Source organism: Brachycentrus maculatus, unplaced genomic scaffold, assembly GCF_059751285.1.
Source record: "Brachycentrus maculatus isolate JH-2025_06_01 unplaced genomic scaffold, ASM5975128v1 h1tg000293l, whole genome shotgun sequence".
In the NCBI taxonomy this organism is placed as follows: Eukaryota; Metazoa; Arthropoda; class Insecta; order Trichoptera; family Brachycentridae; genus Brachycentrus; species Brachycentrus maculatus.
The window spans coordinates 1,043,967-1,056,739 of NW_028281044.1; positions in this window are offsets into that span (position 1 = coordinate 1,043,967).

Consider the following 12,773-nt stretch of genomic DNA (forward strand, 5'->3'; position numbering starts at 1 on the left):
GTTATAATTTTTGCAATTGGCGTCCTACGTCAATCATATTTGACATTTTCGAAATAGACAGATCTGGAAACTTTCAAACATTTTTTTTTTCTCTTTATTTTAAATTCTTTCGATTTCACAATATATTATAATTACAAGTACAAAAAAAGATCCCTCAAAGGCATGGCATGTAGTCAGTGGTATTTGATAATAGTTGATCGTACTAAGTGTTCTTCGGTCTTCCTCTGCTTCCATTACCGACCACATTGACCCCATAAATTTATCCTTTCTTCACTCACATGGCCTAACCATCTCAACACACCTATCTTAATTTTATCGATAATGCCTTGCATTCTTTCCTTATATCACCATTCTAACATCTAACATACATTTTCCCGCACATTCGTCTCAAAGATCGCATTTCGACTACTTTCATCCTTCTTTTGCCAAATTCATGCTTCATAAATTAGTTCAACCATCCTTCCTTCACTCATTCGAGTCACATCATTATTACTCACGGAAAATAAATTTGATAAAAATTCAACCCTTTACCGGTTGAGATAATTCGGTAATTAAAACCGTTTTAAAATCAATCAATTGAAATAACCGTAAAGGGGTCAAATGAAAAAAAAACTATTTTTCAGCCAAAACTTTGTTGGAAAGTAATTTAACTTGCTTGTATAGAAGACACGGTGGTATTTTCAATAAGTTGGTAAAAACCGACCCCCGAAAAGGCGGTCGGGTGAAGGGATGAAGTCAAAAATAGCCCTAAAGGAGCGGAACGAAAGGGAGGGGGAGAAGGGGGCGAAAAGGGGCCACAGGGGGGCGAAAAAGAAGTCTTCAAAGCGGAGAGCAAACACCAATCAAAACAATTTTTATTATTTTCATTCCAAAGTTTTACATCGCCGAGGGTCGTCAGTCAAGCGCCCAATCACGAATCAAGAATTATTAAGGCAGAGGTCGCGAACAGCGACAAACCTTAACCCTAGATTACTAAACTATCTAACGAGTGACTTATGTATGACAGAATTAAAAACAATAAATAAATGTATGACAGAATTAAAATCAATAAATCATTGTATGACAGAATTAACAATAAATCATTGTATGACAGAATTAACAATAAATCATTGTATGACAGAATTAACAATAAATCATTGTATGACAGAATTAAAAACAATAAATCATTGTATGACAGAATTAACAATGAATCATTGTATGACAGAATTAAAAGCAATAAATCATTGTACGACTGAATTAAAAAAGAAGATATAAGTAAAGACTGTAAGGCTGAACAAGAAATAATTGAATAATACGATTAGGAAGAGTTCTTTACGGCGATATGGACATGTGGAGCGGATGGATAACGAGAGAACGACTTAGAAAATATATGTGGCGAATGTGAAAGGCGAAAACAGAACGAGGACGACCGAAAAAGACTTGACACGATCAGATCAATCAGAATCTAAAATCTGGCGGTGTCAAAAGTCTGCGTAATCAGAGGGCATGTATGACACGATGTATGGATGTGAAGGAGGCAAGGAGTGTATGTCAGGACAGAAGAAAATAACTCCTGTAATTGGAGATAATCCAGATTTTGTGAACAAGTATTTGGACACACTCAAAATATTGTTATTTTATTCTATATTTACACTGATTAAATACGATATTTTCGACACAAGTTTCATTCATATAGAATCTTGTAATAATTTCTTCATTCGTACTGCAATCAAATGTTGCTCATAGATCCTGTCCTCTCTCATGACGTTCTTGAAAGGAGTGAGCGATATATGAAATTTTGTAACTGGAACGTTACAAATACCTATTTTTTTGTCCGCCTCCGTAGTGTAATGGTCAGCACGCTCGGCTACCGTTCTGGAGGTCCCGGGTTCGATTCCCAAGGGGGGTAAAATAAATATAAGTGATTTTTTCACTGTCATATTTATTCAATATTACCCTGGACTGGTACCTGAAGCGGAGGGCTGATCACCTTTCCTTCATGTATAAACGATCAAGATAACACTGCGTTTATATGACGCAGTGCCCTATGCACCATTGGGGTGCGGATAAGGGTTTTATTATTATTATTATTATTATTATTGTAACTCATTAATGGAAGCGTTTTGTAAAATTTCAAAATAAAATAAAATCTATTCAACTTTTCGAAATTTCAGCAACGTGTCTCGCTAACAGGCGCCCCTACCTCGCGGTGGGAAAACAACTTTTGGTTTCGCCTCCCCTCCGCCCCGCGACGCGTGAGATCCCCTCCCCTCCTCCGTCTCCTCTCCACCTCCCGGCCCTCGGCCGAGTTGGCGAGAAACTTGTACGCAGAAGTGCCGGTGTTGTAATGCAAATAAAATTGGCGGGAATAATTTCGGCCATATTTTATGACGTAATTACGGCGGGATTCGATAATTGAACGCGAATTTCGAAACGGGGCGCCGGGGCCCCATCCGCGAATTCATTCGACAATGGATCTTTGTCAAACGGGAGGTATATCTAATTATATAATCTAACATACTCAACCTATAAAGGATTGTATTAGACTCGTTTTGTGTCTATAACAGCCGATATAATTAATATTTTCAATAATAATTTTCTTTTGGAAAATTCGCCTTCGAAATAACGGTATTTTCGTAAGTTGGCAATGAATGGCGTCACAGAAACGATGGAGTTATTTTAATATTGGTAACATTGCTAAATTATTGGCGGCTCTGTTTGTTGATGTCTATGGTCTGCCATCCTACCCCCCCCCCCTCCCCTCATATTTTTTTTTAACACAAATGGTAGTGTAGTGGTAAACATACAATACACACTACTACTATTGCAGCTCTTTAAACCATAGACAATAAAACATGTGACGTCATCAAACGTTCAAAGGCAGAAATTTGATGACGTATGCGAACGCACGTTTTTCCTTTTATAAAAATATCTAAAGTTTAAACCTTCATATTTCCCTTATTTCTCTTTATATTTTAACATGGTAAGAATGTCACCGATAGTCTTGTGATTTTTCATATTACTTTATTAGCCAATAATCACACATCGTGATATTTGTCCATTCCATACATCACAGATAAAATAATTCGAAATGAAAGGCCCGGAAATCGATAGCCCGCAACTTAATTTTCTTTAAACCCAGGTAATATTTGACGTTCTTAAATTTTTCTTAGAACGTCGTTTTTGTATTGAAAAAATAAGTTTTTCTTCGTAATAAATACAGTGGAACCTCTCATAACGAGCGTAATTCGTTCCAAAATCTTACTCGTTAAGCGAAACATTTTTTGTTTTGACTGGCGCGGAATTCCCGGATCACAAGTGAATATCGTGACAAGGGGATTTGCCCTTATTCTGTAACTCGTTATGTGAAATTTTTCTCGTCAAGGGAGCATTATTTTTCACATTATTTTTTCTCGTTATGTGAATTACTCGTTATGAGAAATCCACTGTAAATGGGTTCAAGAAAAGAGTAATTGAAAGGTAAGGGATTAAAAAAAGACACATACTCATACAAGTAAATTCGATCACGCTTAACTGTCACAGTCGCTTTTATTTTTCAAAACCGGACTGCCGGACGGGAGAATTCCGTGTAATGCACAAGCTCACTAAGGGCGCTTGTGCACTACACGGAATTTTACTGTCCGGCAGTCCGGTTAGCATGAAAACACGGATGATTGGATTGTGCACTTGTCCATCTTTCTCCGGATCGGTGCGCGTGAACTTGATCACGCTAAACTATCGTAGTCGCTTTTATTTGAAAAAATCGGACTAGTAATATTTCGTGTAGTGGATAAGCGCCCTTACTCGCGAAACATTTCGTCGTCTGAATTTCGGCATAGGGGCTTCGGAGGGGGCGACAAGGCGGTATCATGGATAAGATGGGCAATGTATTCAATTTCATTAAAACTTCATTTTCTATTTCCATTCAAAGATGATTACCATTTCATAAATTAAAATTCACCAATCTTCCCTTTGAATTGTAAGCGAAAAGTAATCTAACGACATTACAATAAAATTACTAAGCGAACTGAGAAAATGGCTTCGTCGCGGGTTAACAGGGGACGTATTTTCATAGCCAAGCAAAGGAAATTAAAAAAATATATATATAAATATATATTTACTTACTTATTTCGTCCGCCTCCGTAGTGTAATAGTCAGCACGCTCGGCTACCGTTCAGGAGGTCCCGGGTTCGATTCCCAAGGGGGGTAAAATAAATATAAGTGATTTTTCACTGTAATATTTATTCAATATTACCCTGGACTGGCACCAGGAGCGGAGGGCTGATCACCTTTCCTTCATGTGTAAACGATCAAGATAACACTGCGTTTATATGATGCAGTGCCCTATGCACCATTGGGGTGCGGATAAGGGTTTATTATTATTATTATTATTATTATTTTGAAGTAAAGAGAAAAATGTATTTAAGTTTGGAAGAATCCTACAAAAGCGTTCGGTAATAAAAGCAAAGGAAGACCGAGTAAAACTTGGCATGATCCAGTATTTCATAGGCGTCATGGTTCATTAGTGGTCCACTATTATTTTTTAAAAAGAGAAATACTTGTGTCTTTATTATTTCCAAAAATACTTTACTTTCATACTATTACTGTGAGCCTAAGCGGCTCATTATAAGAAATAATTAGATTAATTCAAACAAAACTTTTTTTCGTATTTTCAACACACTCTAAAAAATGTTTTGGGGTGTTTCTCGTATTATGGACCAGGGCTGCTTCATTCAGTGACTGAGATGATGAATAGCGAGAAGTATCACCCAATTCTACTGGAAAAGATACTATCAGAGATACAAAAACGAAGGTCAAATGGTATTGGAATATTTCAGCAGGATTTAACCCCCTGCCACAAATCCAAAAAAAATATGAAATTTTTTACACAAAAACAATGAACTGTTATGGACTGGTCAAGAGTTTCGCCAGACATAAACCTAATTGAAAATCTATCGGCAATCTGTAAGAATCGGCTCTCCAAAATTGACTGCACTACGGTGGAAAAGCTCATTTTGTCCATAATTCAGGTATGGTTTCGAGACGAAAAAATGGCATCCACGTGCCAAAACCTTATATAAAAGATGCCAAGAAGAGTAATATTTTTGATTGAGCCCCAATGAGATCATAATATAAGAGTTTCTGCTTAATAAAAAAGCTTCTTTACATCTCACCAATAGATGTCTCTAGTGAAGTTCTAGTGATTCAAGAACAAAGTTTCTAAATTGGTTCATATATATGGAACTTCCAAGAATTTGAGTAGTGTGGTTGTCAATAATGGGTAGAATTGGTGAATGTTACACGTGTGTAAAGTGATCACTTAAACCAGCCTATGACGGTCGTAAGCCCCGTAAATGCCCAGACTTCCATATTCTTCTTCATCTTTGATGAGATGTCAAAAAAAAATAAAAAAAAAATAAAAAAAATAAAAAAAAACCAATGAGATCATATTAAATATAAATTTGTGATACAGTGAAACCTGTTAGATTGAACACCTTCTCTGAATGAACACCTTTCTACATTATATACATTGAATATTGAAAATTAAAAATAGTATTTATCATTTAATTACACACTGTTAGAATGAACATTAAACAATTTTAGATAAGCTAAATATTGGTAAATTCTTTGTCCCCCTTTACTTTTTTTTCTTTCACCTTTGGTTATTGATAATAACCAACATTGATAATGAAGTAACAACATCAACAATATCACATTGTTTTGCAAAAGCTGGAATTCAAGAAATGACATTAGAGTCAAGTGCTAACGATAGTCATGTTGATGAACGAGAATTACAGGATTTAACAGCAACTAACGGATTTGCAGATCTTAATAATCCTTGTGAGGATGTTCCAGCATTTGAAACATCCACAGAAACTGGTTGGGAGGAAGATCTTCTTTTTGTATCTCTTGAATCATCAGACGAAGAAATTGAACCAATTGCTCGAGAAATTCCAATTCCCAAGCCCACAATTCAAGATGCATTTGCCAGCTTAAAGTGCCTCTCAGATTTTGCCAATACACATGAGGTCAAAGGTCTTTCACAGACTTTAAACTCTGTCCGCCATCAGTTGTGCAAGTGCCAAGTGGAAAACGTAAAACAAATGACAATTAAACATGTTTTCTCAAAGAAACAATAAATATTTTCATTTATATTTAATAAAAAAATTACTTATATTGTCTTAAATGATTTTTTTTCTATAATTTTTTATTTACCTGTTAAATTGAACACCTCCTTACATTGAACGTTTTTTTCAGTGCACTAGTGGTGTTCAATCTAACAGGTTTCACTGTATTACTAATAAACAAAAGCTTTTACAAAACTTTATACATACAACAACAAAAAAAATTGTTTCAATTAATCTGTTCGATACTGTAAATGCGATCATAAGGATAGGCCACGCGATAATTTTTTTAAAACGACCCCGACATACGTCAGTCTGTTAGTGCGACCGCAGGGGGTCGGTTTTAGAATTCGCCCAATTGAAATAATTCCGTATGCGGTGACCCATGACATATGGACTGTCCCGTCCGCTTATCGATTCGGGACGCCATTAAATCCCGATTATTTCATTTGAATATTTAATATTTGGTATCTACGAACCGTAATGTGGGCCGACCGCGGTTTCAATTACGTTATATTAAACACGATCATTAGCAAATAATAAATATGACCCGGTCGAAACGATAATTTAGCGTTCGCATTGCGCAATCGCCATAGAAGGCATAAGGGAGGATATCGACGAACCCTAAAACGGTATATTTCATTTTTCGTCAAATCACATACTCCTTTCAACAACGTCATATATCAAAAATCGACAATTTTCAGTTGTGCATGTTTTCGGAATGCCCAGAAAATGTACTATATCCCAGCAAAAGCGGCGTATTTTTAACATAATATTTACCCGCTACAGGGCAGAAAGTGTTGTTTTTGCATTTTGAAGAAAAGGTATTGTTTAATTATTTTTTTAAATATGCTAAATATTTTTCAAATGGAGAAAAATCATTCAGGTTTTACTTAAAAAGATCTGTTGCACAGTAAAAAGTTCAATAAGTGGCTTGATATTCATTTTTAATACATTTTTTTATATTTTTAAACTTTAAAAACGATCTTCTGAAAAATTAAGTTTTTTGATATATGACGTTGTTGAAGGGAGTGAGCGAAATGTGAATGTTTGCTTGATATGTGATCATTTTCGAGTCAACTCTGTTTTTCTGACCTCCATTAATTAAGGGGTTATTCGCAAACACGGAATTCATCCAGCGGAGACCCCCGGTGAGATCACAAATCTATTCACGCTCGATTTTTAGAAAAGATGTATATTGGATATTTTTTGTTTTTTAGAATATATATAAAAAAAAATACACAATTTCTTTTGGGGGTAAAAATAAATATGAGTGATTTTACAATCTAATATTTATTTAATTTAACCCTGGACTGGTCCCTGAAGCGCAAGAGTGATCACTTTACCTTCATGTAAGTAACGATAAATATAACACTACGTTTATACGATGCAGTGCCCTATGCACCATCGGGTGCGGATAAGGGTTAGAAGATATTCCATTAAAAAAAATATATATCGCGGAGAGACGCCAATCGCGTTCTAATTTGAATGTTCGAGATCTCGGCCTTAATAATGCTACTAGAATAAAATTTAAAAATAAATGTTTTAAAAGTATCTATTTAATTATTGAAAAACATAGAACAGATAATATTCGTAAAGAATTACAGCACCTATTATAAAGAATTCCAAGAGAATTACAGCACCCATTATAAAGAATTCCAAGATAATTTACAGCACCTATTATAGAGAATTTTCAGATTGCCAACCGAGAATTGGGTTAAAATATTCATATAAGTTTAACGGATTTGCATATTTTCGCTTATACTATTCAAAGCGATTAGAAATATGCAATAATTTATCGACTATAAAATATTTATTAAATTCAATTAAACACAGTCCTTTCTAAACGCTATCGATAATGCTCATCACAGCCTCGCGTTCGTTTTAAAACAATGCGTCGTAAACATTCTTAAGAGTGAAACAAATAACTCGCATTCCCACGTCTAAATAGTCGGTTATAATCCAGCTGTGACTTATGCAACACTGGTTATATTGAACATAATTGTACAAGTAACTAAAATTTAAAAATACGTACGTGGAACTTTTGAATAATAACGATATGAATTTAAAAAAAGAAAAATAAACTTTTTTTTTTTCTTGTTTCAGCATTCACTATTTGGTAATAAAAAAACTAACTAACTAACAATCACGCCGCTTCCCCGCAGGAGTAAGCAGAGGGAATAGAACGCCACACCACTCTGTCTTTGCAAACATTCTTATTATTACGACTCCTAACCTGACCACTTTCAAGTATTTGGCATACCTGATTGTGCCATGTTTTTCTCGGTCTTCCTTTGCTCCTTTTTCTAATAACATTTGCCTCATAAATTTGTTTTTAGCGTTCTGTCCTCACTCATTTGTTCTACATGTCCAAACCATCTCAACACACCTTCCTTAATTTTATCGATAATGCTTATCTCAGCTTTGCATTCCTACCTTATTTCACTATTCGAACATCCATCATACATCGTTTTGTCGCACATTCTTCTGAGAGATCGCATTTCTTTGGGAGGGTTATTGTACGAAGAAATTAATACAAAGGCACGAGTTAAGAATCAAAATAAAATCAATCGTTAGTTAAATTAACTTTAAAGTACTAACGGAATGAATTAAAAATTGAATAAATTCAAACATATCATTTAAAAAAAATACACACTTGAATATACCACTTAATGAGTTTTATTTATATATACGACTAGTTTCGAAAACTTACAGATGTTTTCATCTTCTGGTAAAAATTAAAACACTTAAATTCGGTTTTAACTTTTATCAGAAGATGAAAACATCTGTAAGTTTTCAAAACTAGTCGTTTATATATTAATAAAACTCATTAAGTGGTATATTCAATTGTTAAATTTAAAAAAAAAAATCAACATGTCGCTCACTCCTTTCAAGAACGTCATAAATCAAAAATCGACAATTTTCAATTGTTTATGTTTTTGGAATGCCCAAAAAATGTACTATAACCCAGCAAAAGTGGCATATTTTCAACTTAATATTTACCCGCTACAGGGCAGAAAGTGTTGTTTTTGCATTTTGAAGAAAAGGTATTGTTTAATTATTTTTTGAAATAAACTAAATATTTTTCAAATGGAGAATAAACAGGTTTTACCTCATAGGATCTGTTGCACAGTAAAAAGTTTAATAATTGGCTTGATATTTATTTTTAAAACATTGCATTATATTTTAAAACGCTCTCCTGAAAAATCATGTTTTTTGATTTATGACGTTCTTGAAAGGACTGAGCGATGTCATTCCACAAATTTAATGCCGAATCAATAAATAATACAAACATATCATGTTCAAAAAGCCAAACACCCTGTTATCAACGTGAAGCCACTTTTGATACAAATAATTGGACCGCGTTAATAAATGAAACACATAAATACCCGGAATTGTTGTACTCGGCAAACAATTTAGACAATTCCATTGTCTGTGACAGAACGACAATGCGGAATAATTGATGACTTGTGGAACTTACCTGTAAACAAAAGAAATAAACATTGTTAGACAATTGGAAAAAGTACACAAAGGTCAGACGGGGAAAAAATACGGGGGTAGGAATCATTCGAAGTTGTAATGTCTAAAGTTTTTGACGTTTCATAAAAGTAATCACTTTGTATTCTGTTTGTATTCGGTGGGGGGTTGAAATACAATAATGTACGCGGTGAAAATTATTCTTGATAAGGGTTCTAATGTAACAGGGTGATCAATAATAATAATAATAATAAAACCCTTATCCGCACCCCAATGGTGCATAGGGCACCGCGTCATATAAACGCAGTGTTATCTTGATCGTTTACACATGAAGGAAAGGTGATCAGCCCTCCGCTTCAGGTACCAGTCCAGGGTAATATTGAATAAATATGACAGTGAAAAAATCACTTATATTTATTTTACCCCCCTTGGGAATCGAACCCGGGACCTCCAGAACGGTAGCCGAGCGTGCTGACCATTACACTACGGAGGCGGACAAATAAGTTGATTAGAAAATTATTTACAACATTTTGAGTGTGTCCAAATACCTTTTCACAAAATAATACCTCACATACTAATAAAAGAGTTTCTGTTCAATAAAAAGCTTCTTTTCATCTCACCAACAGATGTCTCTAGTGAAGTTCTAGTGATTCAAGAACAATGTTTCAAAATTGGTTCATATATCGTAGTCGTACAGGAGAAAGTGACATAAGCAACATAATTATTGTATCGGATGTGCGAATAGTGAAATAAGGAAGGAATGCAAAGCTGAGATAAGCATTATCGATAAAATTAAGAAAGGTGTGTTGTGATGGTTTGGACATGTAGAACGAATGAGTGAGGAAAGAAAGGTAAAACAAATTTATGACGCGAATGTTAGTGGGAAAAGAAGCAGAGAAAGACCGAGAAAAAAATGGCACGATCAGGTATGCCAAATACTTGAAAGTGGTCAGGTTAGGAGTCGTAACAATCGGCGGGTATGTATGAGGAGATGCATGAACGTGGAAGAGGCGAAGAATGTTTGCAAGGACAGGTGTGGCGCTCTATTCTCTCTGCCTACCCCCGCGGGGGAGCGGCGTGATGGTTAGTTAGTTAGTTAGTTAGACATTTCTTAATGAAAATTTATTACAATAATTATGTCATGTAATATAACACTGAAAACACACGATCTTTTAGATCTCGGCTTTCGTTCTGAGGTCTCAGGTTCGATTTCCAAGGGGGGTCAAATAAATAAAAGTAATTTTTTACCATAATATTTATTCCATATCACCCTGAACTAGTGCCTTCATGTGATAAGATATATGAATAACTATTTGGACACACTCAAAATGTTGTACACCAGTCTGATGATGTCGGTTACGACGAAACCCGGTTGCTGGTCAAATAAAATTCACGTGGAAAAACTTATATACTTATTATTTTATTACGTTGTAAATAAATCACAAATAGTCGCCAATAAAAGCGCGCAACGGTGTTTTTCTTGTATTGCGGTTCTTTGAATGAAACGCCTTTTGGCGTATTGGTGCTTTAATGACTCGGGCGAGACAAATCGCCAGCGCTCCCGAAACATCCGCCGTATTTCCGATTAATTGCAATAAAATCGATACCGTTTTAGGATTCGTATCCGGTCGACACGGCATGCAAATTGACGATGAACTTGCCGACAAAGCAGTTACGTCGTTTTGCCATTCCAGCGACGATACAGTAAATTATAAATAAAAAAATAAACAATTTTCCTACAGACAAAAACATTGAAGACTTTAAAATCCTAAAAAATAAATTAAATTATATTTTACATATCGCTCACTCCTTTCAACAACGTCATATATCAAAATAGCAAGCACGCTAACCATTACACCACGGAGGCGGACAAAAAATAATATTTATTTATTTCTTTACAAAAATGTTATAAATAAAATTAGTATATAACCACTCACCGAGATTTTTACGTCTACCGGTTTCGAGACGTACCCGTCTCTTCGTCAGGACAATCACTAACACAGCATGCAAACAATACTACCCTTCACCACCATAGCACCATTTACACACTCAAAACAAAATTTATTTTATAACATTTTTGTAAAAAATAAATAAGTAAAAATGACTAACCAGAAAGTAAATGCTTTAAATATTAATAATATTGTGAATAAAAAATAATATAATTAGAAATGGACATTTCTAACGCTAGAATCATGGGTGTCTTTTTCGATTTTGAAAATGTTGACGATTTAGATACCATTTTTGGAATAAAGAGTATATATTTTTTTCGTTGTGGCGTTTTGGCATTTAACCACCGATATATAGAATATATACATACAAGTTTATTACATATCGCTCACTCCTTTCAAGAACGTCATAAATCAAAAATCGTCAATTTTAAATTGTGCATGTTTTCGGAATGCCCAGAAAATGTACTATATCCCAGCAAAAGAGGCATATTTTTAACTTAATATTTACTCGCTACAGGGCAGAAAATGTGGTTTTTGCATTTTTAAGAAAATGCGTAGTTTAATTAATTTTTTATATATACTAAATATTTTTCAAATCGAGAAAAAACATTCAGGTTGTACCTAAAAAGATCTGTTGCACAGTAAAAAGTTCAATAAGTGGGTTGATATTTATTTTTGATAAATTGTGTTTTATTTTTAAACTTTAAAAACGTTCTAATGAAAAATCAAGTTTTTTGATTTATGACGTTCTTGAAAGGAGTGAGCGATATGTGATGCTACTTTGTCGCTAACGATCTTTTGTCGTGGAAAAAATAATTATAATATTTCCTTAGTCGACTTATCGAAAAATCCCCAAACCCACCCTCGTCGGACTCACTGTGCCCTTCCTGGCAGAATATCGTAAGCACAAATTTGAGCAAAACCACTACACGATATAAAATAAAATAAAACAGAAGTAAATTAAAATAAAATAGTAAATATTAAATTTTAAAATATTTTTTTATTTATTGTTTCGTATAAGACGAATATTAATTCAATGAATGTATTCGGAAGTCAGTTCGTAATAATATCTATCCATTTATTTTCACATCTTATCATAGATGAAAAAGAATATGGAAGTCTGGGTATTTGCAGTGCTTATGACCTGTCATAGGTTAAAATCAAAAAGGTAACACTTGTTTTTATACCACTTGAATTTATTTATTTATATGACTACTAGTTTCGGATGCTAAACATTCATCTT